This window comes from Alexandromys fortis, unplaced genomic scaffold (assembly GCF_014885135.2).
Source record: "Alexandromys fortis isolate MF-2015 unplaced genomic scaffold, M_Fortis_MF-2015_v1.1 scaffold_76, whole genome shotgun sequence".
Lineage (NCBI taxonomy): Eukaryota > Metazoa > Chordata > Mammalia > Rodentia > Cricetidae > Alexandromys > Alexandromys fortis.
In genome coordinates this window covers 7804262-7832226 of record NW_026067997.1, presented here as the reverse complement: position 1 = coordinate 7832226, position 27965 = coordinate 7804262, and the positions used below count along the sequence as shown (strand labels likewise).

The following is a 27965-nucleotide window of genomic DNA, read 5'->3' as shown; positions in this document are numbered from 1 at the left end:
AAAAATAAAATAAAAGTTGACAGACTCATCCACCTAACGAGTCAATTTTTTTTTTTTAAAAAAAAAAAAAAGCGTTCCATCTCATCTCCTCTATCTCTTGGCTCCTTGGTTTGAGACAGTTTATATAGACCTACGATGACTTATTTCTTCCTTTCCGCTTACCGGAAGAGCAACATTTGCTGTGGGATGAATCTGGACTCTCTGGATGACCTGAGACTTAAGCGCCCTCTTTCAACATTTCCTTAGTACCCAGGTTGATTTCAGCTATGCGCATGTTTCATCTTGTTCAAAGCCAAGCTCCTGGAATGAACCTGGTGAAGACGGGAAGTGCTGGGAAGCTAAACTCATGTTTGTTTTGGAAGCAAAGGGCCAGTGCATTCCAGTTTTCACTGTAGGGAGGCAAGTCTGGGTAATGTTGCAACGCTGGAGCTGCGAGAGTGGAGAAGGGGGGACTGGTCTTCTTGCTACCTCAGCTCCAGTTGTTTCCCAGGCTGAGTTTTGGGGTAACATCTGTGACATCAGGTAGTCTTTGAAGACACACAATATATAACCAGTGAGTACTGATCTAATTCTGAAGCCTTGATTATAAGTGCAGCTTCTAAAAGTAAGGGGGTGGGAATATTACCTATAATGAATACAGCAGTTTTCTGAGCACTTCCATGTTTTTGTAGCCTTATCCCATCTCAGAATTTACCCCTTCACCCTCCCTCCAACACTAAAATGAACAACATAATTTTCTGACTCTTGAATTTTGTCATTTATCTTGGTAAAGAGGAAATTTTATCTGAGAAATTGCCTTGGATATTACCCGCTCTTAGTCAAGCAAATAATTCGACATGGGGTGGGTCACTATATCAAGATCCATGGACAACTGCTCCAGGCTTGAAGCTGTATTGTAGGTTTTATGTCTGCTTTTCAAGGTCAAATTCAGATGGAAGGAAAGACAATCCTCTGCCCAAAGAACTCCAACTCCAAAATAGATTTCATTTTGTTTCTGTGTTTTGAAAGCTTTTTAGCTTGCAGGTTTCTCATTGTCCCCAAATGAAGACAGTAAAATATTCTAGCATGCTGTGTTCGTAAAACCATCTTCCTGCCCTATGTGTGATATGTATTGACCTTTGTAGAGAATTCGAGTTCTGACTGAGATGTTGAAAGGGTTGCCAAGAGGTCCCCATTTATTCCATATATCAACTTTGAGTTACAGAATGACCGAATGGATGAAAACTCTGTGTTAAAATGGGTAGGGGTTGTCTAGAAAAGGAATTGGACTCAGCCTCCAGAATCGTTGTGTCTCAATGTCTCTAGTCTCCTATTATCAAGTCCTTTCTCAAGGGCTGGGTCCTAGAGGGCCTGGGGAAGAGCATATGTTCTGCCTTCTCTCTCTGGCTTGTAAGCTGGCCCTCTTCACAAAAGCCCCTCTCTTTTCTGTGCAGTTGTAAGCCATTCCCGTATTCCTTCCAGGTCTGGCTCGTTTCCAAGATCTTTCCTCACCTTTGTCGGCTCCTTCTCTGGCTCATCCAATTGGCTCTGTCTCACCTCCTCTGTGGGTCTCAGACATGGAACTCAGTGAGTAAATAGCATTTCTACAGACAGGGAGGAGCAATGAGTAGTCCCTTGTGATAAGTACGCCCCTCTGAAAAGGCTGTTGGGGGAAGGAAAAAGTACCAGCCACAGACTTTTTACCTTGCTGCTTCTTAATGGTGAAAAGAGAGAGAAATAATATTTGAAAATTATACCCTTCTCTGAAATGCTGATCTTGCATGCACACGTTTCTACATAGATTAATAGCATGAAGGGTACTGAAATATTTGACCTATCTAGAAGACCCAAAAAAAAAAAAAAATCCCACAATCCATCCAACCCATTGCCAACCTTGGCTCCCTTGGCTTCTGCCACCCACCAGTGAGGTGAAAGCTGCATTCACTTGAATGGCAGTCAAGATGCTCCTCTTCCTCATTTTGTTGTCATTGCCAAAGATAACAAATGCAAACGGTAGGGTGTGACCCGGATCAGAGGAGCCGGAGTAAAAAGCCAGCCTAGTTTTAAGGTTAACCGCCTCTATGATAATCCTCAAACATCCCGAGAGAGGCAGGTACCTTCCGACAGCTGTACAGGCCATAAACCAAGCTTTTCTGACTTTTATGCCTGTGTGGCCTCAATTATAAATGTCTCATTAACATCTTTTTTGCATAACTCCAGAGAGACGAGTTATTCTTCTGAGAACTTTGTCCTTTGGTGGATTATACCTAAGTTACATGGAACCAGAGTTTGACTTAAAGTTTTGAAAGTCCTTCGAATTGAGCAATTTCTTGGAATATTGGGGTAACTGCAAAAGAAGGGGATGGGTGGAGAGCCTGGTGGTTAGGCAAAAAGCCAAGAAAGAAGGTTCCCAGAGACTGCAGGATCTATTCTCCACCCTGCTGGAAATACCATCTCTTTGCTGGATGTGTCCATGCAGTGGGCTGTTGTCTTTCCCAATCTTAAAAGCTTGCAGACTTAAAAAAAAAAAAAAAAAGTTTACAGTGCCTTAGAGCTGAGATGCACGCACGTAGTTTGCTCTTCTAATGCACAAATGAACCAGGGATGGATGCACGGGGAAAGCAAAACTGGCTCCTGGACCAGACTCTGGCTCCCACAGTCATAAAGAGACAGACAGGTAGATCTATCACTTTAATTTAAAAATGAAAATCCCTTCAGAAAACTGGCAGGCGTTCAGCCCTGACCAAATGGATTTGAAAGCATTGTGATTTCTCCTGCTGTCGACTGGCTCTGGCGGAGTGGCTGCTGGCAGGCCCACTCGTGGAGTGATTGGTGGCAGTCACCATTGGACCAGCTCTCGGGACTCTGAGAACGGAAGGTAGTGGGGCAGTAACAACAAGTACTGGATAAGTATCCTGCAGTCTATGCTGCTTCCATTACCTGGGTACTTTTTACTTTAAAAAAAAAAAAAACACTATTATTTTACTAACTGGCTCTTAGGCCTGTTCCTCTTCTATGGCTGTTGTAACAAACCACTCCAAAGTCAGAGATTTTCGGTTGCATTAAAGATCTCACAATTCTGTAGAAAGTTGGGCCCCAGGTCCAGTGTGTAAACATGAAGGCATGAGAAGGGTTGTGTTCCATTCTGGAAGCCATCAGAAAGATAATTTTCTTTCCTTCTCCAGCTTCTGGAAGCTACTCATGGTCCTTGGCTCATCATCCCCTCCCTTCATCTTCTAGGTAAGCAAAGCTTGGCTTAACTTTTATCCCGTCACATCACCCTGACCTGGTCTGTAGTCCTCTTCCGTTTGTAAGGACTTGGATGATGGCATGCGTGCCGCTGGCGCATGTGGGTAATGTAAGGTGATTTCCTGTCTCCACAACAGCCCATTGGAACCCCCAGCCCCTGCAACCTCAGTTCCACTTTGCCATGTAACACCCAACTCGGATTTCTAGGCTTAAGGATGTGGGCATATTTGGGGAAATGAGAATTGTTCTTTAACACAGATAAAACCAGGAAACGTAGGGCTTAGGATCATTCAGCTAATTAGTAGCAGAGAAATGACTATCTCTGAGCGTCAGGTCTAATCTGAAAATAAAATGCAAGAGGAAAAGATGAGAGAAAAATCAAGTTGAGGGGGTATTTTTTTCTAGGAAGACAACAGACATTTACAATAAATGCTGTGTTGGTTATGATTCACTGAGAAAGGAAGGATATGTGCGTTGACAAATGCCCTTAGCTGGCTCTCTTGCTCCCCCTCCCCATGTGACCTATAAATAGCTTGAATAATTCATAGTTCACCAAAATGCAATGGCTGCACTCAGGACATTGGTTCTTCGGGTGCCATAAAACACGCCAGAGCATGGAGACTGACCCCACAGCAGACCACACACAGCTACAGAGACCAGGATTAAGGTGTCCATGTGCTTACACAACACTGTACCAAAACCTTTACTGCCGTGCAAGCTAAGCAAGCTATGTTGCTCTATACGGCCGTGGTGCAGAGGATTTGAATTAAGGGATGAAAGGTACAGAGAGCCAAGGTTAATGTCGAGTCAACCATTTCTAAGAGGCAAATAAAAGAAAAAAGAAAAGGCTATCCAACTGGGCTATGCCTCAGGAACCATCAAGCAGATGCTGCGGGACCTAGTATCCCCAGCACCTTAAAGCTACTTCATGGGTATTTTCACTTGAGATCTTACCTTTGCTTGTCTAGAAGGCACGTGCAAGGAGGGAATAGAAAAACAACAACAACAATAGCAGCAAAGCCTACCCATCCTTTCACTAGTCCCTCTACTAGGTAGAGCTCACAGCTTCTTCTCTACCAAAATCAGAAACGTTTAGAGAGAGATTTGACATTCTCCTTCAATTTGCACACCCCCCCATACACAAATAAGGATATTGAGTTTCAGAATGTCTGAGCAATATGGAGTCACACAACTGACCTCAGCAGACTTGGCGGGCAAAGGTCCCAGTGTTCGGGCAGCAAGCGAGGAGAAAGCCACATGAGATGTGTGCTGACACCCCCGTAGGAGGCCTCCAGCTGCAGCCTGGTGTGTTTTCCTGGAAACTCCAGCGCAGTAGCTTTTCCCACAGTGCCCAAGCAGATTACTGTCTTTGGTACATTTTAGGAGCTAGGTTAAATGAAAAAATGCCCATCTTTAAGCATCTTCAAACGTGGAAACCACAGTTCATAGGAGAAGATGCCTACTCTATCGGACTCTTGCGAACTCCTACTGAAGACTTGCAGATACGTTTCCCCAGGGTAAAGCCTATCCCTAGCACTTGGACCATCCTAAAGCAGAAATTCTATAAATATATGTATTCATAGAATGAGGTTATATATTATATTATGTATTATCATATATAATACATTATATAATATGATTATAAATATAATATAAAATGTCATAGAATGAGGTTATAAATTATATTATATAAGATTATATTATATGTCATAGAATGAGGTTATAAATTATATTATATAATATAATCACATATAATATAATTTATAACCTCATTCTATGACATTTTCAGTCATTATAAGACATAGAGGGCAGAATCCTCAGAGCCATTGTAAGCATTAAGTTGTCCATGTTAGTTTTTTCTGCTGTAGATGCTAAATAGTTGTACAAGTTGTAATAGTTTCTCACATAGCTTGAGGATGTTGGCTCAACAACAACTATCTTGAGAAGCATCAGGCCTGGCTTAACAGGACAGTATACTAACCCTGGAAGCAGAGTGTTTTACAGCATGGTCACTACGAGATTTTCTGTAGATTAGGCAGAACATCAAAGCCTGCACCTTCCTCTTGCCTTTATCAGATTATGTTGGAAAATATTTGGTTTCCAAAAGATTCCAAGCTCTGGGCTGTGCAGGAAAAAAACCTCTTGTGTGCAACTAAAGTTGTCGCATTAAATACTTACATTCAGTTCCTTATTTTGTCCCACTCTTAAAACGTGTTCAGTCACAACGAATGTCTCAGTATGGTGGTATTTATTGCATAAGGGTTGTCTTTCTAAGTTCAAGTTCACTTACCTCCAGGTGAACGCTTCATTCTCCCTAATAGTGGTGCTAACTGTTATTTCCCCAGGAGAAACCCACCGACTTCTGATCTCTGTCTAAGTCAAAGTAGAACTTCCCTTTTGGGACACTAATGGCATGTCCTGAGTCTGCCAGCCACGAGAAGGGATAAGTAGAAATCAGCCATGGAGTGTCACCAAAAGGGATGTCCAAAGGAACCTGATGGAATTAGGATTCTCCTGGGAATCGAGGCTTATGCTAAAGATGTCTCATCAGCCAAAAGAGATTCTGAATGGAGCAAAGTCCCCAGGCATATGGAGGAACCCCCAACCACAACCCAAGATTGACTGGCAGTCCAGCAAGTGAAGTGCTCTTGTGTGGGCCAATGAATGCCATACCTGTGCCCCGGCAGTTCCAGGGTTTAGTTACTCTCTCTGCAAGGTTGTTGCTCACCTGCCATATGGTAAAAGCCATAAGAAGACAGTGGCCTCCTTCTCCATAAGGTAGAGGGGTTGGCTTTTATATGGGCAGGAGGTAAAGATAAGGGGCCTTCTGTAGTCTTCCGTGTCTGCTCTGTCCTATAAACAATGGAGATTATAGACTTGTCCTCTGAAAGGAAGGGAGGAGCTAAGTGGGAAGGCAGAAACACTATGGGAGTCCTATGAAATGACTCATCAATTCTACTTCTGGCTACATATCCCGAATAATTGAAAGTGGAGTCTTGAGGACATAGCTGTATTCCCCCTGGTCCTAGCAGTGTTAGTCACAATAGTCACGAGATAGAAACAATTGGTTTCCATCAACAGATAAGAGAACAAACAAGATGTAAAATATGCATTCAGTAGAATATTCTCAACTTTAAAGGAAAGGGAATTTGAGCATGGACTATGACATGAATGAACCTTGAAAACATGATAAATGAGATAAACTAGTTCCAAGGCGACAAGTCCTGTGTTCAAGGGAAAGTGTCAAATTCAAAGAAATAGAAAGTAGAATCATAATTGCCAAGGGCTAGGGCAGAAGTGGGGAGTTGTTTCATGGGTAGAGCGGATCAGTCTTGTAGTATAAAATGGTTCTAAAGATCGGTTGTACCACATTGTGAGTGTGTATACGTGCACACACATGTGTGCAAGAACATTGGGATAGTCTTGCTAGGTGGCCTAAGGAGACCGAGACTTGCTATGTAGCCCAGGCTGGCCTCAAATTAATATTTGTCCTGCTTCTGCCTCCCAAGTGTTGAGATTGTAGACGTGTACTACTTATTGCCAATGAACTAAAAGTGAAGGAAGGTAAGTTTTTTATTTATTTTTTGGACTTTTCTAAGCCAAAGTTTAAAATAATGTTACAAAACTTAAATTTGAAAAAGCTGGGAGACAGAACAGTGATTAAGCAGATTAGTGAAAGTTAACACAAACCCCTTGATCTTTATGAGTTGAGGACAATTTCCCTTTTGTTTTACTGCTTTGAGAAATACTAGTATACCAGGAGTCTTTTGAGTGATTGCCCTGAAAGATGTGGAGTGAGTTTCATCTATTCTGAAAGCTTACAGCATATGAGAATTATAACAGTTTGGCTACTTTGTAGTTCTCTCTCATTCTCTCTCTCTCTTTCTGCCTATCTCTGTCTCTCTGTCTTTCTGCCTCTCTTTGTCTCTCTGTCTCTATCTGTTTTTCTCTCTGCCTGTCTCTCTGTCTCTGTCTCTCTCTGCCTCTGTCTGCCTGCCTGCCTGCCTGTCTGTCTGTCTGTCTGTCTGTCTCTCTCTCTCTCTCTCTCTGCCTATCTGTCTCTCTGTCTCTGTTTTTCTCTCTGCCTCTCTCTGTCTCTCTGCCTCTGTCTGTCTGTCTGTCTTTCTCTCTCTCTCTCTCTGTGTGTGTGTGTGTGTGTGTGTGTGGCCTCTTTCCATCAGGCCTGAGGAATTTCACTAAAGAATATACACAGAGCTATGCTGCACACCTACACACATCTCTGTTTCTGCTGAGTTCTAAGAAGCCTGGGAAACTTGGTACATGAGGGGACAATGACAGATGCATCAGTCCATTTTTGTACACGTATAGTTTCAGTTTCATCCTCTCTAGGGACCTGCCTGCCCCTCTCAGGCTAAATTAGACCCTGCTATATGCAGCCATACTGACTCCACCTTTCTCACACTGTTTCATAATTACTTGGTTAGTCTCTGGCCCACCAGCCCCTGAGCTCGAGAGTGGAGTTTTTTGACTACCCAAAATAATGCCTAGCATATTAAGCATATGAACTTAGTCAGTGGATGCCATCTGATGATGCCTTGGTGATCACTTTTGCCCTCACAGGATGGCTCATGGACCTATTCCAGTTTCATTCTGGTCCCAGTGTCTCATTCACAGTCAGGAATCTTTGAGCTCCTCCTTCGGCTTCCGTGACTTGTTCCATTTCAACAGCCGCTCATCCTTTCCCTGAATGTATGTGTGTGGTTTCTGCCTGGTTGGTTTGGGTTGTCCATGCCCTTATTAGTCATGTGTGGGCGTCTACGCCTCCATTATCTTCTGAACTTCTCAAGGACAGAGTCTCCAACACACTCTTTGTGTCTTCTCAGAGCACCACACACTGACACCGTATTCATAAGCTCCTCCCGTCTGGGGTGTGCCAGCACCGGGAAGGGCAGGCTCACACCTCCTCCTTTATGCTCTACCAGGAACTCAAACATTCACTTGCCCATCTTTTCTCCACGAGCCAGCTTGTTTCCCTGAATTCCTGAAGTGGTGGCTAGATCTTAGACTTTATGCTTAGAGGAGAGATAGATGCCTTTCTTAGTGACATTATGCTAATGGTCAAGAACACTTTGCTTTCAAAGGATTTACTGGTTTGCTTAAAAAAAATCATAGCAAGCTATTACAATACCGCATCAGAAGTGGAAGCGTTTAAATATATGTATAGCAGTAAGTTGTCCACAGTGGGAGGGGGCAGGATGGCTAAGAGAGACTGGGGTTGGAGATATGCCATCAAGAGAGCAAAACAGCAAGATTCCCCCATGTCCTCCCACTGAGAGCCTCGCCGAGACCTTAGTTTCTTCAAACTTCTTCTGTTTGTCTTCCACCCAAAATGTAAGGCTTGACGTCTGGTGATTATTTTCACATGGTGTTTCAGCTGTGCCCTTCGTGATGACCTCATTATTGCCCTCCTGTAATTGACAGCTGGCCCAAGGGCTTTCTGTGCCAGCTTGCAACCCTGGGAATGATTGTGTAGGGCAGCAGTATTTTGACTATTATAATGACTTGTTGGGATCAAGAGAAGATTGTTTAATCCATTAGTGATGTCTGTTGTGGCTATAAGAGTGTGGAGTTGTGGTCCTGATGCTGAAATTCTGCTATTTCAGACCAAGGTAAACGCTTTATTCTTGTTCTTCCTTTTTTTTTTTTTTTTTTTTTTTTTTTGTTCATCATATGTGTCCTATCCACTGAGCCAAAATCCACTGAGCCAAAGCAGACAGTGTAGCTAGGTGGCCTCTCTGTCTACACTGCAAGGTTCTAGCATGACCCCAACACTCACTGTGGGAGCCTCTAATTCCTTCCATCTTCGGGCTCATTCCTGCTTAGGAGCTGAGTGTGTCCATATTAAGATGGGAAGTCTATCGGGCACCTCAGTCCCTCCAGAGGTGGGGCCTGAACTTTATCTTAGCTACCCACAGACTTGCCATCTGCTCTGCCTCCTGTGAGCCCTGGGTATCAGCTGACTTCCCGGGTTGCGTCACCTCTTATCTTTGGTCTGCTTCTCCTCTCCACTTGCTCCCACAGACTGGCCCATGAATGGCCCAAGCCACTGCCTCGGGTAACCTGTCTGCACCTACATTTATACTTTGAACAGAACTTGTGTATTTCTGGTCCCAGGAATGTAAGACTTACCAGGCCCCTCACTCCTGCTTCAGAATGGGTTCTGTCCACAGATGAGCAGATTGCCCAGAATGGCACTGGAGATCATGGTATACCTCTATTAGTAGGCCAGACATTAAAATAATTGCCAGCCTAGTACTAGAATGTTCTACTGTCTGCATGAGGCAGTCACATTGTCTGGACTTTGTGTGTAGAACCATTTAACTCAGCCTGGAGAAGGCAATCAGTTCCTTACTTCTCTGACTTGGATTCTTTTCCCACAAGGCCCAGAATATCCTAAGCTTGAGCTGGGCAATGCTAAAAGACCACTTGCTATGTGCCAGGACCCTGCAGTAAGTGTTTGAATGTGTCACCTCTCCCAGGGTCCATGAGAACAGGTACTGTTATTAAGCTCATGTTACACTGGAGGATATTCAAGCTAAAATATTTTTGCTTTAGAGTCACCTACACACTACAAGGCACTTGGATCTGAACTAACATTTGCCAGGTCTAACCCGTCACTGTTCTAGAGATTGCCATCAGTGCTCTGGAGACTGAGGAGTTACAGAGCATGGTAAAATTCTAGCCGTGGTTCTATTTGCGAAAGAGGGATTTCTTTCTCTTGTTTGTTTTATATTTTTGTTCATTTATGTTTACGCTGGCCAAGTCTCCAAAATCAGAAGATGTCACATAGAAATTTGTGTTTGTAGCATGTTTATATAAAACTGGAACGTCTGACAACACGGTTTCCATATCTTGCAACGCCAAAATCAAATGCGCCTCGAGACTTCTGCCCTTTGCATGGGTGTGAAGCCTCCAGCCTGCCTGTCTTCGCTGCTCCGCGTTGCATCAGTTCCCAGATGTTACCATCGATCAGAACCATCTGGAGGAGGCTGGGTTCTTGCCAGAGTCTCTGATTCAGTAGGTCTGAGAGGGGCCTGAGAATCTGCCTTGCTGCCACGCCAGTGTCAGCTGCCATTGCTTATACTATTAGAGCTGTCGCCACTTTTACACTTGGTTCATCTACACACCTCTTTCCCTTTCGTGTTGATTGTGGGTGTGTTACGCTATTTTATTCCAATCCCAAGCAGTTCTATGTCCTTCCATCTCTGCTGAAATGAATCTTAAAGGCAACTCAGTTGGTTTATCATTTCCCCTTTCTCTTTCAAATATTTTTAAAAGCACAGTATAACTGCTTTATTCAATTTGGAAAAGGCAGTAAAAAATGTGATTAAAAAAAAAAAAGGCACCGCAGTAGACACATTACAGTGGCTTCTCCCCGTGAGCTGTCAGAGGGCCTTTTGTATACACGGTAACTAAGAGCTTCTGCTAGTGGTGATCCTCGGCGGTAGATTGCTTACCTGGAGCCCCATAATTTAACTTGCAACCACCCTGCCATTCTGTTCTTTGGGGAACATCTGTTGCAGAGTCCGAAGAAGCAGTCTTCTATGGGTATAGAAAAGACAGTCTGTCTCAGGAGAAACCGACTTGGCCAGTTATTCAGGAAACAATGCACCAAGTCAAAAAGTGCACGCCAGGTATCTGCTCCACCCAGAATGCCCTTCTGTAGTCCAGAAGGTCCATCTCGGTTGTCATGGATTCAAAGTGCCCTTCCTGACTAGCCAAGGCAGAAATATTGCTTTTGCCTCTCAGAACTCACAGAACGGCCACCTCCACAGGAGTCGCCCATATTTCTTGGGAATATAAAATGATAATGTTGTCCCCATGTCTTCTATAAGAAATTGTCAGTTCTTTGGGGACATAAGGTGAGATCTATACAGCCCTGCTGCTTGCAGAGTGCCCAGTATTAGTGCCTTGCTTTTGGGGACCACTTAGAACAGACTCAACGCTTGGGTGGATTGTAAGGCTGACTCACCAGGTTGTAGACAAGGCAAAGAGCAGAGAAGACATTTAGGGACATGAGATGACTTCAGTTCTCAATGGCTAGGAGCCTGTTGTGTGCCCACAACTCAGGTGCTGTTGAAAGAGTTGTGTAGCCTAACAATGTGCATGAGAAAGCTCTCAAGAAACACAAGCAAGGACAACAAAGTGAGAGCCCTTTAAATTATGAATGGCAATAATTGTCAGGTAAATAATACATGTGAGAAAGGGGCCATGTGTAATCGGAGTGGGTTAGGTTCCATGGACAGGACAGCTGAGAGGACAGCTATGTGACAGACAGCTGGATGAGGTGTTTGGCTAGGGGTGAAGTTCCAGTCTCCTGCTGCCAAGGTCAGGAGGATTCTTCCTCGCCTCCTTCTACTACCGGTATTTGCAATGGTTGGAAACGTTTTGCTATTGTATTAGAATCAACATGTCGTCATGTTTCGTAACTATTGGAGATGGATCTGATAAGTGTTCACTCTACTGTTAATAGGCATACCAGTTGATGTGTTAGTTTGTTCTTAGTATCTCCTTGTCTTTTATTGTCAGAGTTGAGTCTTCTTCAACTTTTAGATCTATCAGATTTCCACATGCATGTATAATTAAGTGTTCCATTGCATGACATTAGTACATATAAATGTATGTCTTTATCAGCAATATTTCTTCCTCTAAAGTATGCTGAATTAGATATGAGTGAACTCTCCAGTGTATTTGACATTTTTAAATTACTTGTCATTGCTTCATTTTCATTCGATATTTTTTGTCCTTATAAATAAAATGTGTCTGTTGTGAGAAGAATTTAATTGCATCTTTATCTAGATTCATGGTCAGTTAATTGGAGTGGCTACTCATATAACTTAATGTGACTGTTAATATAATTTTATTAAGATTTCCCCCTTGCTGCTTAAAGACTCTGTATCTGTGTGTCTGTCTCTTCCTGCCTCTATTTCTTCCTTTGTCTTTTTTCTATTTGTCTTATTTAATCTGCACCATTGCTCTTTTTGAATTATTTTTATTTTTCTGTTTTATTTTGTAGTTGCTCGTTATTTTAGCCTCTTTGCTGTCTTTTTCCTTTTGAAATCATCACTCTAGAGATCACAAGGGTTCTCAAACCATTTCAGAATAAAATTAATCAGCACCCTTCCCACTTCCTAGACAGCATACAGACTTTCCAACACAAGGTCCCCGTCATCCCATTTATCTTCTGTGGTAATTTTCTCATTAACTTTGAGTATACCATGTGAATCACCCAAGACACAAGGATGGCTCATTTTCTCAGGCCATGTTCATTTGGATTTATTTACCTGTGTTATTACTGTTCAGAGTCATCTTCACTCCTTCTTATATTCCCAGCCATCATCTGGAATCCTTTGCTCTGCCTGGAGAAATCCCTTCTGTACATCTTTTGCTATGTGTATTCTAGTGATTGAACTTCTTGGTTGTTGTCCTAACCATCTTCATATCATTGTAGCTTGTTTTACTCTTTGTAAAGAAAAATGTATTTTTATCATGCTCTTCCCCACCCCCCAACTCCTTCTTGATTCTCCTTTATCTTAAATTTTCAAGAATATTTTGGCTAGATATAGAATTTTTAGATTAACAGTTATTTCTTTTAATATAGTAAAAGGTATCACTAAACTTTGTTTTATGTTGTTTCTGCATATACACACATATACACATGTTGCTAACATATATTAAGTTCCTTTGAAGATAAGCATCATTTTTCTTTCCTGCTGTTTCAAAGGTTCTGTCCGTCTGTCTGTCTGCTGTGTGTGCATATGTCTCTCCTTCCTGTGCTCTTTCTCATCTTGTACTTTTGTTACAATGTGTTTACCAACAGTTTTCTTTTTCTAATTTTTAAAAGATTTGTGGTGTTTTTATTTATGTGTGTATGTTTATGTACATGTGTGTGTATATGCTTTGTGTGTGCCCATACCTGCAGAAAGGCCAGAAGAGGATGGACATCAGGTCCCCTGGATTTGGAGTTATAGATGTGAGCCTCAGGATATGAGTCCTAGGCACCAAATTCCAGTTCTCTGGAAGGGCAGGACGCTTTCTTAATAACTAACTGCACCATTTCCCCAGCCTTTCTACATCCTTTGGTTTGTAGAAAAGGTTCTACATTTGTAATTTGATATCTTTCAAGAATGTTGGAGAATTTCTAGTAAAAAATATTTTCTCAGATATTCCTTCTGCCTCATTGTCTCATTTCTTCCCATTTTTATCACACTTATACTATACCTTTTAATTGTGTTCTGTGTGTCTCCTTTGCTTTTTTCTGTATTTTTAATCTTCTAAAATTCTTCGGTGTATCAACTGATGCCACTTCTACTGCATTTTCTCCCAGTTCACCTGCATTGCCCTCTGCTATGCCTCTTCTCTGTTAACAAGCAGCTATTAAATCTTCATTTTCATTATCATCTTTTATAGCTGGGTAACTTCATAGGTTCTAGTTTTCCAGCAGCAATCTCCATCCTTTCATCCAGGTTCTTAAATGTTTTGGAATGCATGTTTTAGCAACGGTTCTTGATGACTCCAAGAACTGAGTCACGACCAAGCCTATATCTACTCTCCATTCTACCTTCAAGCATTCCCCTCCCTTTGTCGCGTGTCTAGTGAGTTTTTCCTGGTGTGTCTGTTTCCTAGAATTATGGAGATTATAAATGAAAGGTTTGGGTGGGATAGATGATGTTAGAATTTTTCACGGAGAATTATTTCTCCTCTAACAGCTAGAGATAATCTAGGAAGATCATACTGTTGAAAGGTTAGCTGGAGGGCTCTGTGAAACTCAGGGTTCAGGAAGGATCTCTCCTGAGTATACAGAATTAGGAAGGTTGAGAGTCACTGAGAGATGAAAAGATTGACATGGAGAAGTAGTGAGAAAACAGTTACTTTTAAATGTGGTGTATGTCAATCAAAATTGTCAGTTTTGAACCATGGGCATTCAGAATGATCTTCTTGCCTTCATGCAAATGAATGAAAATGCCAGCTCAACTGAGACCTTTCTGATAATAAAATCCTGTTAATACTATTGCTTTGTAGAGTTTTGATCCATACCACCAAGCCCTATAAAACATGTGAAAACACAGTTACCTTGAGGTGGGTGTTCAGCAATAGACAATAACAGCAGGGAATGAATTTGGGATTATGTATTCGTTTATTTTACAACTACTTTGCAAAACTCTTGTCAAGTTTTGATGTTTTCTTTATATCTCAAACATTTGGCATTAGGGCCATTATTTTCTAATCCTTTATATATCTTTATGATAGTTAAAATTCTATGGCTACAGGACACCAAAATATCAAATAATCCAATTAAAAATGGAATACAGTTCTAAACAGAGAACTCTCAATAGAGGAATCTCAAATGGTTGAAAGACTCTTAATGAAATGCTCAACTTCCTTAGCCATCAGAGAAATGCAAATCAAAACAACTCTGAGATTCTATCTTACACCTGTAAGAATGGTTAAGATCAAAAACACTGATGACAGCTTATGCTGGAGAGGATGTGGGGTAAGGGGAACACTCCTCCATTGCTGGTGGGAATACAAACTTTAACAGCCACTTTGGAAATCAGTATGGCGGTTTCTCAGAAAATTAGTAATCAGTGTACCTCAAGACCCAGCAATACCACTTTTAGGTATATATCCAAAGGACACACACTCACCCCACAAGTACATTTGCTTGACTATGTTCATAACAGCATTGTTTGTCATAGCCAGAACCTGGAAACAACCTGGATGCCTCTCAACCCAAGAGTGGATAAGGAAAATATGCTTTATTTACACAATGGAATACCACTCAGTAGTAAAACGTAATGATATCTTGAAATTTTCAAGCAAATGGAAGGAACTGGAAAAAACTATCCTGAGTGAGGTAACCCAGACCAGAAAGACAAATGCAGTATGTACTCATGCATAAGATAATATTAAACATAAAGCAAAGGATAACCAGCCTACAGTCCACAACCCTAGAGAACCTAGACAACAAAAAGAACCCTAAGAGAGAGACATACATGGATCCATTTTGGGAAGGAGAAAACGACAAAGTTTCCGGAGTAAATTGAGAGCATGGAGGGGGGGGGGGGATACAGGGGAGGAAGGAAGGAGAGTGGTAAAAATGTATAGCTCAATAAAAACAATAAAATAAAGAAGCCCTACAGGCTTTGTTTCCCATTGATTGCTGAGGCCTTTCCTCCAGGCTTCATGGACAGCACTGGGACAAGGGAGTCCCATCTCAGGGCTTTAAAAGGCAATGGAATTTGGGAGTGGGTTTGGCAGCTCCTTGGTACTTGGAGTAGGAGGGGGATAGATGAAAGAAGAAGAGCAGAGGGAGTTTGGGTGGGTGGTGCAGCCAGCCACAAGGAACAGGTGGGGCTGGGGGAAGAAGCTGGCCAGGGCAAATTTTCCCGTGGTGGGAGTGGCCAAGAAACCTGAGGACACCAATGTCTAATATTACGTTGTGAGCTGTTGTGCATGCTGGAATGAGAACCACATGCAGTTTGTATGAGTGTTCGTCTAAGTACCATGAACAAGCTACACACGAAACACTGCTAGTTCTGGTGTTAGCTCCCTTCAGCTGAACTGGTGGAAACCCCAGGCACGTTGTGGCTTCCGAGGTTCTCAGCCCTGGTCTGGCCTGCTTCCTGTTCTCTCATCCTCCTTGTCTAACCGCTTCTGTCACATCCCAGTTGTATTCTTTATAGCCAAGTGGAAGGTCCCTACTCAAAGATTTTTATGTAAGTTACAGAGAATGCCGTCTTTGGTCTGCTGGTGTTCAGACTCCAGGACTCGTCATATTTTGATGGATGTGTGTTATTCTTTCGTTCGTCTATCTTCCTAGTGGTCATGCTTTACCAAAAGATGAATTATATCGTAGGCTTCGGGCTGGAGAGAACAGCCTCCAACTTTAGGAGCTAATGACTGTGGTACAGCACAATCAAGTATTCCTATAGCTGCAATCTTTGGTGCAAATCCTATGAGGACATTTTAATCCCAAGTAATTCTTTAATTGGCGACTATAAGCTAGACTCCTTTCCTTTCCTGTCTGGCCCTTTCTGTTCCTGGTTGTGTTTATACTGTAGTCGCTACAGATGTGGTCACTGCTGAGCCTTAGCACATCTTTCGTCTGAAAGCTTGCAGCTGCTGCTTGGATCCCAAAAAGGAGGATCCTGGGATGAGTCAGCAATGAAGGCCTACAGATAGATGCTAGGAAGGATACCAGCAAAAGATGGCAGCATCTTTTGATTTTTTTTTCTATTTTCCTTCGTTGTGAATTCTTACTATCACATTGCCACTGCCTCAGCTTTGTTTTCGAACAGGAGTGTTTTGTTTAACTACTCTGAAAGTGTCCCTGTGAGCTGAACCTTTGGGTTGAAGGGAAGTTTAGTACACGGCATCGTCGTCCTATCCGGGTTTTCTGTTTTAGGATTCCACTTCTTGGGGTTTGGGTTGTACTTTCAGCTGGATTCTGTGTTCTTTCTTTTTAATGATTTTATTATCTACCCCCTGATGACAGTTTGGCCAGCAGCCCTGCTTTCCGACTTTCCCCCTAAATAGAATTCAGATACATCCCCGGGCCCCCAAACTTCAAACTGGACTAAATATCCTGGAACTCGTAGTGCTCTTCAGAAAGATCAGTTGTTGTACGCAGGGCAGTTTCCCCTGAGAGCTTCATTTGAGTGAGGTCTGAATATTAATTTTCTCAGGGTGAAATAGTAGCAGCCTCAATAGCCTTAGCACACTGCCTTGGCAGGAGTCTGTACCCAACGCTTTTGACCTGTTACTCCAGTGAGACTTTTCCATAATAGAAGCTGTCACTATGAGGCCAGGGGAGCATCTGTAACCAGCTCCTGTTTGGAGAGGCCTCATATCACTTAGTGTAGATGTAGGAGCGGCGGGGCTGCGTCCCTGGCACCCGGCCGCCCGCATGGCTAGCTTATGCCCAGAAATAATTACACGGAAACTGTATTCTTTCAAACACTGCCTGGCCCATTTTCTGTAGCCTCTTATTGGCTAGCTCTTACATATTGTTCTAACCCATTTCTAATATTCTGTGTAGCCCACGAGCTGGCTTACCAGGGAGGATCTTAACCTGCGTCTGTCTGGAGCGGGAGAATCATGGCGACTCCTGGCTCAGCTTCTTTTTCCCAGCATTCTCTTCTGTTTACTCCACCTACCTAATTTTCTGTCCTATGAGGGCCGAGGCAGTTTCTTTAATATTAACCAATGAAAGCAACAGATAAGATACAAGACCCACCTCCATCAACTTAGCATCAAATTCACTTTCTAATTTTTCAGTATAATTTTTAGACGTCATGTTACCTCTGTGCAGATTTTCTAACTTGATGCTAAAAATACTTTCAACATGTTGCTAACGAAGAATCAAGAAATATGTTATATATGATTGCCAAACAGTGATCCTCCGCTAACAGGTAACCATCCGCTCACTATACAATCAACACTGGGCTGGAAACTGGGGCCAGAACCAGCTGCAGCACCTCCAGGGTAGAGCACCAAGTGAGAAGTCAGGCCTCTTTAATAAACAGATTAAGAAATTCAAGCCAGGAACAGTAGAACATTAACAGAAGCGTTAGGCCATTCCAAATACAGGGCTTCCCTGGTTCCACGCCACTCTGGAGTTTCATTTGTAAAGTCCCTGGCCATGAGGGATTGAGGGATAGAGCGTGTGAACTAGCCATCAGCCTGAGAGGCTTAGAGACCCTTCTAGCATCCATGTATGCGGAGTCATTGCAGCCACCAGGGCTGGAGTTATGATTAAGTAAATCTAAGTGCTGGCAAACATGTTCCAAGTTCTGTGATCTTTCTGTCTTTTTAAGTTGTCCAAAGGCTACAGATGCAAAATTGTCCCCTCTTCTACAAATCAAACCAGAGAGTTTCCCTTTCAGGCAATTGTCTACACAGAGTAGATGCTATCAGAAAATCTTGTTTGCAAGCCTCCAGGGCATCTTTATCTCTTTTCCTCAATCACCTGACCTAGGAAAGCTGTCTTGTCTCCAGAAGCCCAGATCAGGCCTGAGCTGCATTCTTAGTGTTTAAGCAGGCTGGCTGCTTGAGCCCTGTGTTGGGTTATTGAGGGGGAAGAACCTCCCTCACTGTGTACCAATACAGCCCAATCACTATGGGCCAAGACATAGAAAATGAAAGGGTTTCTCCTGTGCCCACTCGGGCCTTTTCTCTGATGGGGACTGGACCATGGGCTTCCTGGTCCTGCAGTCCCCAAGTTTGTCCAGAACTGATCTGTTGTATTCTCTGACTCTGCCACTTGTGGCTGCCTATCATTGAGCTTCCGGGCCTCCATGATCCTGCAAACCTACTTCTTTAGTGGATTTCCCATCATTTGGCACATTGGTCTGTTTCTTTGGGCAACTTTGACTAACAGGATTGGTGACAATGAATAATAATAGGAAGGTAGACAAGTGACATGTGCGGCCCAGTCTGTGGTAGTGAGGATTCAACCCAGAATTCGTTATAGGGAAAGCAGAGATATTGGTATGAGTATTTCTGAAGGTCCCAGGAATGGGCTTCATTATAAACCTGAGCTTCTACCTATCACATGCTTGCTTTGAAGCCCTGTTGTGCCCTCTCCCACCCACGATACCCGTTTTCATGAGGTTCGCTGAGAGTCTGGAAGGCGAAGCAGCCAGGATGGAAGCCCATATTCGGGCCTCTAATTCCTGGACTCTACACCTCCACACCGTTCTCAGCTTTTGCTGGAGGAGGATCAAGGTTGGCAGGATCAATACCTTCCTACTGTGCCTGGGGCCTCGTTTCAGAACCCAACAGAACCCATTCTGCTTTGTTTCCCCAGTGCTGAACATATTCTGGTTTCTCTGTCTCAGCAGAAGCCTAGCAGCTCTCAGTATAAGAAGAGATGAGGCCCGGTGGCAGAGTCTGCTGAGAGGTTGCTGAAGGACTTCTCCCAGAGCTAGAGAGATGCCATGGCAGAGGGTGCTAGGTGGCATTCCTTAGATGCCCTCTAGGCAGCGGAGGCCATGTTAGAGACACTGACAAGCCAGACTACAGGTGGCTGAGGAACTCATGCCAAAGCCAGGAGACCCAAAATGGATTCACTTCAGTTCAGCATAGCTAGTGTTGTTTTTCATTTGTTTGTTCCTTAATGGGTTTTATTACTTTTTTTGTTTCAGAAAAGACCCACGCTGGTCTTGAACTTATGATGCTACTTCTTCCAACTTCCAAGTGCTAAAATTGTAGGTGCATATGACCATACTTGGTAACTGCTTGTTTCCTTGTCTTATACATAGCTTATTATGAATGATAGAGTATGGAGAATATTAAAATCTTTTTAGTCCTTAAAATCCCTGACAGTCTTAGTCTGACCAGAACGCCCAGTGGCTCTCTGAGCTGTTTCACCATCCAGCTCACACAGCACCCTACTGTGGAGAGTCATTCTGCCGAATGCTCGAGATGCCTTTTAGGAAAGGTGAGAGTCTTTTGATTCTTCTGTGGTGATGGGTGATCATACCTCTCAGGTATGGAGATCAGCAATCAGGGGCTGAGATCCACAGGAGCTTGGACTGACACAGCAAGGCCCTAAGCTGTGGCAGGAAATAGCACAAACCGCCTCCATACTACAGCTGGTGCCCTGGGTATTTCCAGTCCATTCATTCCTCTAGTTTTTCTTAATTCCTAGACTTCACCTGAGCTTTCTTCCTTTGTTGCGAGCCTACAAGGAAAGTGGATCAGATTCTACGCTGGCCTGCATTTCCTCCCACACGCTGCAGCCCTTCCATATGGGCCATGGCACACACTGATAGTTTCTTTACGGAGGGCACAGAGAACTCCCCTACGTGACAAAGGCATGCTGAACTGATATACCCTGCACTAATGCGTCCATTAAGAACTAGATACTCTTCTACCTACATTTACCAACAGGGAAGTCTATGAGCATAAAGCTTTAAAAGACCTGCCAGAATCATGCTGCAATTGGTAATGCTAGAGTCCCATGTAGCTCACTCTGTCCCTGCCTTGAAGATTCTGTTACCTTAAAACATGTTTTCATCTTTGTTTTTATCAATTATTTTTATAACCCCATGGCGGATGAATTATTAATCCCATTCTGCAGATAAGGACACTGAGATTCACATATTGAAGGCTTGGATTTTTTTTTCTTTTTTTTCTTTTTTTGCAAGGTACATTTTAATGAGGGCTCCTCTGTAGAACATCTTGCAGACACGGAGGTTGGCTCATGAATATGGAGGAAGACAATGTGAGAAACCAGTTCAGAGGAATAGTTCCTCCTTCCTCACCTCCACCCCCAGCAGCAAGGGGGAATAAAACCTACTCATCTGTTGGGAAGTGCTGCTTTAAGTGAAGTGAGACAGGCTAGACCCCTGGGAGCAGAGAATTCTCTCGTGGATTTCACGGAATTAATGAAGAGGTATTTAAATGGGGGGAAGTGGGAGGGAGAAAGAGAAAGTAGCCCTCATTCCTGTGACCTTCAGCCCTATACCTTGCCTCCCTGAAAACCCACATACACATTCTTTAATTGAATTGAATCCAGTTCTTTGGAACGCACTTTCCTCTTGAGCGAACTAATGCTAATTCGCAAGTGAAACAGGCTGCTTTCTAACACATCCAGGCTTCTGTAAGACATAAAGTCCTTCCGACTCCTATAATTACCCTCCTATTATTGCTACACACCAATTTAGTGTCCAGATTGAAAAATGTAACAAATGCTTACCAGAAACTCATTCACTTGTCAACTCCAAGAGCAAGTCTGGGACGAGAAGCAACATTCTCTGGGTTGAGGGATGTCATTTTCCCGCCTAGCGTTGACGGTACTTCATCAATTGAAAATCAATAAACTTCAATCAGTGCCCTAGAACCCATGGCCTTAACCTTTGGATGGCAAAAGGGACCCTTTCTCTCCTCGGCAGCTGTAAGTCTAGTACAGTTTTGCCTTTTCCATACAATCAGCCAAGCTCAAACTGTTTCCTGATGGAGGAAAATTGCTCTGCAGCCCCCGGAAAATGATTGGAAATTGTTTTTTAGTTTCTAACAATGGCCACGGGAAACGAACTCAACTGGGGGAGGGAGGGGAGGGCTCAGGCTCTCAGCATCTCTGCAGACTTTGCTGCTCTTTTTTTCTTCTTCTTACTTCATGACTTTTCTTTTCCCTGTGTGTACTGTGGTAACAAGGTTATGGAGGCTACCATCTCCTCCTCCCAGGGGTAGGATAACCCACGTAGGAATCAGCTTCAACAAAGACTGCCTTGTAGGCACCAAAGACTGCCCTAACCCCTGGTGTGCTAGACTTGATGATCTTAAAGCTTAAGTGGGGTTCTCCTTGTACTAGCTAACTCTAGTCTACTACCCTTGGGATAGTCAGTGCTTCCCTGTGTCCATTTCTATCACAGATGACCACAATGGGTTCTCATGTTAGTGAGTGGAAGCCAAAGAAGTAGAACCAAGGGATAAGGGAGATAAGGGAGTGAAGAAAGATGCATTTCTATAGCAGGTAAGGCAGGCAACACTGGTATTATTATTATTATTATTATTATTATTATTATTATTATTATTATTATTATTATTATTATTATCAGTACAGTGCCTACCCAGAACAAAGGAAGCATGAGAAATTTTTTTTTTCATAAGGGAGCCTCTATGTGTTCATTGGAAAGCGCTTTAGGATGGACACATTCCTGAGCATGCTTAGTTTAACTAATACATTTCCAAGCACGCTTAGTTTGAATGGAATAAAAGATAGTGGACACAATTCTGGATGCGAGCTCCATAAAAGTTATGGAGCACGTGTTCAAAATGTTATAACGATAAAAACGAATGCTTCTGGGTATGCTCAGCCATGCCCCCAAAGAAGTTTTAGCTGAAATGTAAAAGGAAAGCCCCTTTGAGGAGGATTAATATAGAAGTGCGCCCCTAATGATGCATGCTTCACTTTGCGGCTAGGGATGTTTGTTTTTGCTAAGTTCCCCCGGGTACACTCTCAGGGGAAGAATTCTTTACTGTTTCTCAGAATAACTTTTCATCATGTTCACACGTTCTGTGCCATTTCAATAAGGAACTTTATCAAGGGGGGGGGGTACAGCTAATGTGCAGGCTCAAATCTCCATTTTAGAGCGGAAGTCTTGACGTCCTTTTCAAAAACAATTGTTAGCACAATTTATAGTCCTGTTTATGGTGTAAGAGTTAAAAAGCCCATGAAAGTGTTCAGCGCTGTAGGAAATGAATAGTTTATTAAACTGGGGACTGCGCTCTAATCCTGGCTTCAGAATGATTAACTAATGAATCCGTCATCTAGAGGGAAGCTGGCCTGGCAGAGATTAACTCTCAAACTATTCTTATTGGGGGGGCATTGTTTACCTTGAATTGGCGAGAACTTCCAGAATTGTTAAAGGGCATTGTGTGTGTGTGTGTGTGTGTGTGTGTGTGTGTGTGTGTGTGCCTGTTTTTAAATTAAAATAGAAATCAACGGCCTTTTATGCATGGCTGTAGTCACAGCCCTTGCTTTTTAACCCTTGTTGGTTGTTTTAACACTTAAAAGCACAGCAGTTTCCAATGAGTGTTTCTCAGAATACTTCATTCGGCTGACAGTTAGGGTGTGACTGGTAGTGGGTACCAGGAACCCACATGATAACATAAGGTCAAAGAGGCAATTTATTATAAGGGTGTGTGTGTGTGTGTGTGTGTGTGTGTGTGTGTGTGCACGCAGAATTTGCAAATACAAGTGCCAGTATTAGAGGAGATAATGTATTCATCTGCCAACTGCGGAAAGCTACATCTGAGGAACCTCCACTTGACCCAATTAAATTAGAGTCCAGAGGGAAGGAAGCCGCCCATGTCAGTTTGATGTCCTTTAGTGTCTTCTAGTACCTGCTTAATTTTCACAAAATCGCCTCGTCTTTGCGCTGCTTCCATAGCTATAAGAGACGAACTAATGATTCAGGAGATCATCCCCGCCTCTCTATCTTTGCCCATGTTCTCAGAATCTAAAGCAAAGCCTCATATAAAACTTTATCAGAGCCCAGGATGTGACTTGGAATACAAAAGGAAACAGGACAGTGAGGGGCTGAGTCCATATGTGAGTTGGTCGAGTGCTATCCCACGAGTTTGAGGGCCTGGATTCAAACCGCAGAACCCATGGAAACCTATGTGGTGGCGTGCATCTGTATTATCAGGACTGGAGAGGAAAATACAGGTGGATCCCTGGAGCATGCTAGTCCATCTGGTCACGTCAGTGAGCCATGGGACCCAGACAGAACAAAGCGGACCATGGCTTAAAGGATACCTACCTACACATGTTCAGAGAGTAGGGGGTGGGTAGGAAGGGAGAAGGAGAGGAAGAGGTAAAGACAGGAGAGAGAACATAGAACCTGGAGGCTTCAGAAGGTTGCATGAGCTGCTGTGTTGGGACTGTCTAGGAGGGTGTAGCAATAAAGAAGAGTGTATCTATCAGAACTTCCTGTCCCAAATCATCAGTCATTCCATGAGATCTAAACTCTCCCAGTGTCTGATTATATCCCAGAGCTCTCTAGCTAGCTGCTAGAAGCCAGAGACTGCAAGGTAGCAGTAGGGCCAGCCAATAGGTGTTGTCTTAGTTAGGGTTGCTATTGCTATAATGAAACCATGACCAAAGATATTTGGCGAGAAAATAAATTTGGTTCACACTTCCACAATGTAGCCCACCATTGAAAGAAGCCAGGGTAGGAACTATAACAGGACAGGAACTTAGAGGCAAGAGCTGATGTGGAGGCCATGGAGGGGTTACTGCTTATTGGCTTACTCCTGGCTTGCTCAGCCTGCTTTCTTATAGAACCCAGGACCTCTAGCCCAGGGCCCAGGGATGCACCACCTACAATGTACTTGGCCCTCCCCCCTCAATTACTAATTAAGAAAATGCCTATAGGCCTGCTTACAGCCCCATTTTGTTGAGATTCCTTCCTTTCAGATGACTTTGGTGTGTGTCAAGATGACATAAAACTGTCCAGCACAGGTACAGTGATATCTTTGCTAGGTTCTCTAGCTTTGGCAACAGCAATGGCAGCAACAAAATGGATCTCTCGTTTTGGACACTATGTAGCTATTGCTGGAATCTTGTTGGTCCATAAACAAAGAATATCATAGATTTGTGTTAGCTCATAAACTGAGTCCATTTCTTCATCCTTATCTGGGATTTTGCTTCTTCCAGAAGCTTCTCCTGAGAAGCAAGGAAGCCTTTTTTCCTTGACTCATGTGTTCATTGTCCTGGTCTCTGAAAAATCCAGGGAGTAGTGGTTTGTTAAATTTACACTCTGATCATCTGTCTAACACCAAGGACTTTTGGAATCACTATAGCTATCAGAGTGAAGCCCAGAACAGCTTTCAAAAGATGGGAGAAGATGTGATAGTAGTAGATAAATGTGATAGGGTTTTCGTTTTGGTTCTGGTTTTTGAGACAGGATCTTAGGCTATAGCCCTGGTTGTCCTGGAACTCACTGTGTAAACCAGGCTGTCCTCAAACTCAGAGATCCCCCTGCCTCTGCCTCCCAAGTGCTGGGATTAAAGGCATGAGGCATCGTGCCCGGCTGATGTGGTACTTTAATCCTAGCACCTAGGAAACTGGGGGAGAAGAAACCCTATGAATTTGAGGGCAGGCTAGGTTACATTTGGAAACAGGATTCAGAAAAGATGAAACTCTGTTTCCCCGCACATTTCTCCCACTGTAAAGATAAATGTTCTTTCATAGTCAGGGTACAAACTGTCTGTGGTCTGGAATAACATAGTAGTTTAATTGCTACAGATCAAGGAGACCAAATTTTTTCTCTGAACCTTATTCACTCGGCTCAATCCATGTCTCCTCCTAGACCAATCCAATTGCAGGTAGAGTGTGCACTCACTTAAAATGCCTGGTAGAAGCTCACTTTCACAAAAGAACCACGGGTTGGGAAAAGGGTGATTATAAACTAAAATAATACAACATACTTTGAAAGGGCCCTTTTTATAAGTTTTAAAGATCAATGCATTCAACCACGCATGGCCTGCAGCCCAGCCTGAACATGTCTGACTCTGTTTAATATTCGCCGGTACTGACCCCACGTGATCAAGACCATTAGCTTGCAGCTTAGAATTGCCCTGTAGGGTGCTATTGCATCTCCTGTTTCCATTCTATGGATCATGGCAAACACCCAACTATGTAACTTCAAATTCAGACTGTGCATTTCTTGAAATGCACCATTTCTTGAAACACAAGAAAAACCACTCTTAGTCTGAGTGGCCGATGCATTGTGAAAATCGAGGCACGGTATCATAGCAATGGCAGACAACCGGCTTTAGAGGCCAGGGCAGCAGGTGTGTTCATTAGCGCAGCAGCTACACAGCCAGTGCTGCCCAAACACATTCTGGACTCCGTCCTTTTCATGATGGAAAAGCAGTTGCTTATGCTACCATAAAAAGGACTACTGTTATGGCTGCCCTTTAAAGACACTAGGTGGAAGTCAAAAATAGTTCTGAGGACAAATCTATGAGCAGAACGTCCTTCGGTGTGCTAGCGGAGAGTACTGCAGTCTGTTCTGTCCCACTGGACCAGAAGACCTCAGACTGGAAAATTTATGAAGGATTTTGTTTCTCTGGGAGATAGGAAATCAGAGGATCAAGGGCTTTCTTCTTACTGTGTCGTCTTATGATACAAAGTGGGTGGTCAAGACAGCCTGAGGCTGGGGCAGGGAGTGGGCTTGTCACACTCATCCTTCCACAGGAACATCATCATCCTTTCATGAAGACAGAGCTCCCAGGATTTAATCACAGTTCAGAGTTTCTAACCCCCAGAGCTGCTGTCAAGGCAATCAAGTGTCCAACACATAAACTTTGGAGGTTCCACTCCAGCAAGACCAGGTAAATAAACTATACTCTATCTACACAACATAATATTTGGCAATAAAAAGAAGTGAGCTATAAAGATATAAAAACAGAAAAAAAATTTAATTGCATTCTGCCTACTGCGAAGGCTATCTGAAAACCACACATGCTATCTGCTTCTATCTTTGCCGTTCATAGTTTCTAGGGATTTGAGGGAAGAGAGAAATGAGTAAGCAGAATACAAATTTTTTAAGACAATTAAGTTATTCCGTATCATGTGACAATGGAGACGTGACAATATGTATTTGCCAAGACCTATAGATATGCCCATCACATAGGGCAAACCCATATAAACTATGAACTTCAATGGCTAGGTTTTCTATATTGGCTCATCAATTATGACAAGCATATCATGCGCTAATGTAAGATGCAAATAACAAGGAAAATTTAGACTAAATGTCATACAGGAAATTTTTCATAAGCATTAAACTTACAAAAACTGAAGTTGACTATAAGAAAGTGGAAGGCGGGAGAAGGAAAGGAAAAGGAAGAGGACTGGAGCAGCCATTCTCGGCCAGTCATCATGGTCCATCACAGTTGCCTTTGTCTCAGGCCCAAAGCATTGGGGTCACCGAGACCATGCACCTCCCCTGAAACCACGGTTCAAAGGAAGTATATAAGTCTTTCCTCTTTTAATTTGTTTTTTTTTTCCCCAGGCATTTTGTCACAGCAAAGAAAAAAATTGACTAACAACTGTATTCCCAGTTCAGTCATCCTCCACGGTTTGTGTGAGCTGGCCAGCAACAATGCATTCTGTAGCGGCCTCCATCCCCTCGGCTGCTGCTTGGTTGGTGGAGGTGATGGGTGGCGCTAAACTAATTAGACTCCGGAATTTCATCTCTTGATTATAGGTGGACTTGAAATGAAAACGGGCCCTCAGCAAGAATTGTGCTGTCGGGAAGTCGATTGTGCTACCCTTTAAAGACCATACCATGTTTCCCTTTGGTGGTTTGCCAACCTGGTTTAATAGTAAAGGAATCCAGGCCTCCAGAATATAAGCTCCTAGGTAATGATAATTCCACCCGCAGAGTCAATTCTCAAAAAAATGTCTATGATAGCCATGCAGTCTATGGTGTTGATAGAGGAGAAAGCTATCAGCCACTTTAATTTTAACAATCCAGTCACTTACAGAAGACCATTTTCAACCTTCATCTTCTCATAGATGTCAAAGGGATGAAGCTGGGATTTCTCTCCATCCCTTCCTACTGCTACTCAAGTTTAAGCTGGAGTTAGAGGTCAAAAGTCAAAGTTCCCTTTATTTGGCATGGCCATGCCCCCAATCTCAGGTCACTGCTGCTGGCAACAGGTACATTCTTAGGAAAGAGAACACATAAACCTGCTTCTTTACAATATCACCATTGGGCTGAGTGTGTCACTTTCTTTCAAATGGCTGAGAATGCTGCTCGGCATATAGTGTCTCTTCCAGGTCTTCCTGCAAGATAGGGAGGGAGCTAACATTTGGAAGACTTGCTCATCTGAACAAGAGCAAGGCCTTCTTTTTGCCTTTACCTGCAGAGAACGTGAAGGCATCAGTGTCCAGCTCAATGCCCGCCACCCCTCTAGCCCCACCCTCACCCCCAGTGATGCTTGCTGAGCTCTGGGAATGAACAAGAAAGCATCTCATAAGCAGAATGAGGATTGGGAAGACAATCGAGAAAATGAGAATAACGCCCTACAAATAAAACGCAACTGAAATGGGAAAAGCAATGAAATCCTCATTGTTTAGAAAGGAGAGGCAGCCTTCCATGGCGACGTCCCCGCCCCTTCCAATTCGGGTTCCCAGGCTTACATCCTTTTACTTTTTCTTGCACCCTCCTTCACCTTTTCTGAACAAGAGTTGA

The 27965-nt window shown here is 43.1% G+C and overlaps 2 long non-coding RNA genes across 3 annotated transcripts in view; one reads left to right on the top strand and one right to left on the bottom strand.

The window, feature by feature from the left end:
• LOC126512547 (uncharacterized) overlaps positions 1 to 27965 on the bottom strand; it is a 51741-nt gene that overhangs the window by 19009 nt on the left and 4767 nt on the right. The gene's annotated exons all lie outside the window — the stretch shown is intronic.
• Positions 146 to 27551, top strand: LOC126512550 (uncharacterized). The gene is made up of 5 exons (XR_007595084.1): positions 146 to 553; positions 1462 to 1566; positions 3165 to 3219; positions 25964 to 26100; positions 26781 to 27551. It is a non-coding gene; the product is annotated as an uncharacterized lncRNA (long non-coding RNA).